The sequence below is a fragment of the Candoia aspera genome, chromosome 2, assembly GCF_035149785.1.
Source record: "Candoia aspera isolate rCanAsp1 chromosome 2, rCanAsp1.hap2, whole genome shotgun sequence".
Taxonomy (NCBI): domain Eukaryota; kingdom Metazoa; phylum Chordata; class Lepidosauria; order Squamata; family Boidae; genus Candoia; species Candoia aspera.
The window spans coordinates 53057281-53062465 of record NC_086154.1 but is presented as its reverse complement, the minus strand read 5'-3'; the positions used below and the strand labels follow the sequence as shown (position 1 = coordinate 53062465).

Sequence of the window (5185 nt, the reverse complement as noted above, 5' to 3'; positions counted from 1 at the left end):
TATTAGATTAATTTCATCCTCCCACTTGAAATAATTAACTAGAGATGCAAAACATTTAAGGCTACTTACGGAGTGTTTGAAAAAGCTATGCGTAACAAGAAAGTAAGAACTTCTATGAGGAAGCATTACACAACTTTATTTTCACAAGCATTAGAGTGAATCTACCTACAGCACAAATAAATAATAGCAGCTTATAAATACAAGAAAGAAAAATACATAAATATATACATAGCACTTCTATGTAACTAGACCAGTTACTTTCAGTTTGATTAAGTATGTCAGAAATAAATGACACGGCATAAATTCTGCACTATACTTTTGTTAGGGCGATTTAGTTTGTTGTAAAATTTGCTCTGGATAGTAACATAGTTTTATTCATTAACAGTGCAGACCCCAGGCCCAGAGAAGATAGGTAAAGATGACATCTTTTTTTCCTCTAAATTGAGATGTAAATTAAATATGGGAGATGAAATTTTCAGCTATTTGAATGCCAGGTAGAAAGCAATATTTTTGACAGTAAATTCCTAGTCATTTTTAGCAGCTGGAAGAAGCTCCAGGCTTCGAAATGGTTTATACAAGATGAGATATGGCCAGTTAACCATCTAACATTATCATAATAAGCTTGATTCTCAAAGAGCCTCAGGATAAAATCTGTTCAGCTTCTTTCTTTCCATAACGAAAAGAAAAAAGCACTTTTTCAGATTCTCAATAAACATTCAAACTATTCTTAATGGTATAATTTTTCACAAACATGAAGTCTGATGGGTTCTTGTTCATCTAATTTATAGGAACACAGAAATCATGATTGGGGTAGACAATGCTTTTTCTGTTGAGGGCTGCACCGTATAGGAATAATCTTTCAGGAGCTATATGCCAATAATAGATGGAACTTAAGTAAATCTTTGTTGAATCAAATCTTTTTCCAAAATCCCTTTTCTTTTTCTTGTTGACACTCTCTTTTTTCTCTATGCAGCAGATCACTGGAAACAGAACGATCATAGTTGCCACAAGTCTGAACTGATTGCTTCCAGTAAGCATCTGAAATTAGGCCAAAGGCCAGAAATTACCGACATTTCTTTATATAAATTGGCAGCAGGAGTCTTCTAGCCTTTCCTGAAGTTGCCAAAAATTAAACTTGGGAGTTGAGCTAAACTTGAGCTAAAATCTTTTCCCTAATCAATCACATTCATAGCCCTAAGGATATATGTGATCTCCAAGTTCATTTTAAGCACTTTCCAAAACCTCCTGCAACTGAATATTGATTTCTTACCATTTTGAGGAAATGCACCAAAACTGTGGTGCATGCCTACAGTGATGTTAAAGTTAAAGATGTCTTCAAGTTGAGCTTGACTCCTGCTGACTTCATGGGTCAGCTGTTTGACTTTGCTGTCGTGGTTCCTGTTCCAATGTTCCTGTGAACATCGTAGCCAGTTCCCAGGCCATGCTGGTGCTGACAGGTGTTACTGTTCAGGAGGCTTCTGCTCTTGTTCTTTGTACCAGGCACTGATGCAGAGGCTTTGGAATGTCTGCTTGGGTTCTCTCGCCTGTTCAAGGACACTTTCCCGAAGACCGGCAGGAGCCCTTGGGAGCACCTGCCGGCTGCAGGGAGCGGACTCTTTCGGACTCTGGGGGGAGGGATTGGAACTGTCTAAGCTCTAATTGTTTGAAAGACCCGCGCTTTTGCCATTCTCGGCTCTGCTCTTGAACTTGCACACTATCCAGTAATAAATCAGATATCCATAAGCTTCTTGTGTGAGTCTGGCTGGAAACTCGCATAGGCGTTCATCACATTTGCCTTCTTTGGGGATGTTTTTTTCAACTTCCTTGTTTAGCCTGGAAACCTGGTGGTTTCCCACCAAATACTAATCAGGTCTAACCCTACTTAGCTTTTTTGAGATCAACCAAGGTCAACTAGTTTTAACAGAATTTTACAAACAACTTTACCTAACTTTAAAAAAAAATTCAGTCCCCCCTCAGAATGAAGAAATGGGACTGTCTGAGGAACAGGACTAGTGGCACATTCAGTGCTACAATAAAGCCTTGTTACCTGTTTGTTGTTATAACATGTGGACTAGATACAGCTATGGGTACCATGCACCAGAGTCAGAAATGGACTGGACAAGGAAGATAAACTGAAGCTCAGCCAAAGACGACAATATTCAGTCTAGTTTGTACAAGGTTACATTTTGCCTTAAGTATCCATAAGATAGCTTGGAGTATCTAAACTCCTTTGTTGCTGAATGGGCAGGTGGCATTCATAGCATATAGTTCCTTTTCATAATTGCAGCTGATTTTCTTTCTTGGAAAAGGAGGGGTGGTCACAGTGATTCAAAGTCCAGTGACATCCAGGCTGGACTATAGTAATATGCCATATATTGAGCTGCCTGTGAAAATACTTCAAATGCAAATAGCACGGATTGTAGCAGCCTGATTGTGTACTGGATTGATTGTGGGAAATTACATCTTGCCAGCATTAAAATCTTTTCACCAATTATCAATTGGTTTCTGATCTCAAGTCAGTTCCAGTACTGATTTGCAGGTTCTCAGAAATCTGCTTCATTGTACTGTCCACATTGTCAGGGCAATTTTCAGGTAACTTTTTTTTTTTACATACTGTATATAATTTTTAAAAGTCACCAGACTGTGCTAAATGGTTAAAGTGTCAGACTAGGACCAGGAACACCCAGGTTCAAGTCCCCACAGACCGCTTTGGGTGAATTTGGGCCAGTCACTCCCTCAGCTGTACTAATTTCATAGGATTATCATGGGGATAAATGCTCCTTAGAGAAAAGACAGCATATAACTAATGATTAAATAAAGCAAATGATAATGTCAGAAAGCATTAGAGAAGGGGATAAATTTCTCTCCAAAGAGTCAGCACTACAGTAAATGTGCCACACTTTCCAAAGTGGCAGAATAAGTCAAGAGATTCCCATAGCCACCTCATACATTTTTTAAAAAGTGCTCCTCCATTTGTACTTTTTAAGGGGAATGATAAATGGTAGCTGGATTTCATATGCATTTGTATTTCACCTGCCGTAGGTTCCTCCAGAAGTAGAACTCCCAAATTTGCTCCCAGAGGAATTGGTGGTGGAATTTTTTGAATCCCCCATTCAAAATTCTGCTTTTAAATTTTAAAGCCCTAAACAGCTGAAGGCTTGGATATCTGAAGCCTATGTCCTCAACCTAGCCAACTGGCTATTGAAGTTCTGCTTCACCAGCCCTTCACTGGATATTCTCATCTTCTGAAGTAAAGTATTTGAAAGCTGAAGTGAGGGATGTGTTTTCCAACATAGGTAACTCTGACTTAAGTCACATTGTATTCAGTGAGATTTATTCCCCAGTAAATATGAATAGTCCTTCAGTTTGAGGCCCCGCTGAATTACATCCCGTTTTCTCATGTCTTTAATAGCCTTTTAATGTCTAAGGCCATTCTGAAATCATTTTTAAACTTTTAATATGTTAACTTAGAATGAAAAAGTACGTAGGCCAGTGTTTCCCAAAGTGTGATCCCCAGCCTAGTGCAGTCATTGGAAAAACCACTGGAGCTAAGAAAGTATACAAGTAACCAGTCTCTCTTCTCACCAGAGCACTAGAGCCATGATCTCACAAGTGGAAAGGTTCGAAGGGAAGGAAGAATGCTTTTCTCTGAAGCTTCCAACCAGAGCACTGGTAATCAGGTAAACAAAGTTTTACAAAATAGACTTTCATGGGCACAAAAGCTGTCTGCCATTTTGCACATGCACATGTTTATCTTTTGGGACATAAAAGGTACTGAAACCCCCCCAATCAGCAGCCTGACATAAATAACCCAAATTAATAAAATAATGTAACACTGAAATTTACAAAGGAGAAAAAAATCAATTGTTTGTTGATATTTTTATATTTTTATAGAGTTTTCAATGTGTCTTTTTTATTTGCTGCTTTTATACCTTCTGTGGTTTTTGTTGTTACTATAAGGTTAAAATGTGATAGATAGACAGACAGACAGACAGACAGACAGAGGAGTGGTTTGGCTTCAAAGGTAAAAAGGTACTTCAGAGTATGTGGAGCATAAACCTTTGTGACCCCATAAAGCAGTTGCCCCTTTTCCCAAAACTGCATAGCTGTCCCTTAGGGACATTGAAGGGAGGATCAAAAAATCAAGATGGTCTGTGTGATCGAAGCGCCAATCCTTTTGTACAGGTGCAGGTGGTCCTTGTTTGACCACTTGTTCAGTAACTGAACTTACAATGGTGCTGAATGAGTGGTAGTTATGACCAGACCTCGTACTTATGACCATCACAGTGTCCCACAGTCACGTGATCACAATTTCCAAACTTCCCTCCCAGCTTCCCACAAACAAAGTCATCAGGGAAGCCAGCAAGAAGTTGGAAGTCATGGTCATGCGAAGTCCTCACTTAACAACTTGCACACCTAATGACTTGCATGATGGCAACCAGGACTGCCGGAACTGCTGTTACTAAGTGGTGTGGTCACATGGTCTTTTGACTTACAACCACGTCACTTAACGATGGATTTTCCAGTCCCAATTAGCATTGTTAAATGAGGACTTTCTGTATCATAATTATGCATATGTACAAATGGGCAGGGCTTTGATCAAATGGGTACACTGCCATTGTGACCTTTTTTTAATCCCCCCCCCATGCCACTTCAACCCCGCTCAGCTGACAGGCACTCCTGACAAAGACACACTTGTTTTAAGAATTGGCAGGCAGTGCATGCTCATAAGCACCTTTTTGCCTTAAATATAATGTGTAGCACAGTACTGGTGTTTGTGTGTGCATCTGTGTCTCTGGGTGTTAAAGTTGAATAGACTGATGTTTGGGCTTAGCTGAAGTTTTGGGTCTTTTATTCTTCAGTTTTGTTGTCTTCATGTTTATTTCATTTCTGCTGCAGCTGGTCATGGGGAGTCTTAAACATCAGGATGTCTAACAAATGAATTTTGATGCTAGCTGTGTGTGCAGTTAGCCTGTGAGCCATGAGTAGTCCTGCCAACTTAGCATTCTGTGTTATTTGTCAAATTGGCACAATATAGAGGTAATTAAGACAGATTTCAGGACACATTGATTCAGGGAGCACTGAGGAAAATAGTAATTGGGTGGAGGATGCTTCCTATCTTGCTTTACATAAATATCTGGAACAGATTTTGCAGTGATTACCATTACCAATTTTAAGGTCATCA

General features: G+C 39.4%; 1 long non-coding RNA gene across 1 annotated transcript; it reads left to right on the top strand.

Annotated features, from left to right (window-relative positions):
- The first annotated feature begins 704 nt into the window (after positions 1–704).
- On the top strand, positions 705–3841 carry LOC134492252 (uncharacterized). The gene is made up of 2 exons (XR_010067410.1): positions 705–1030; positions 3589–3841. It is a non-coding gene; the product is annotated as an uncharacterized LOC134492252 (long non-coding RNA).
- Positions 3842–5185: the final 1344 nt, after the last annotated feature.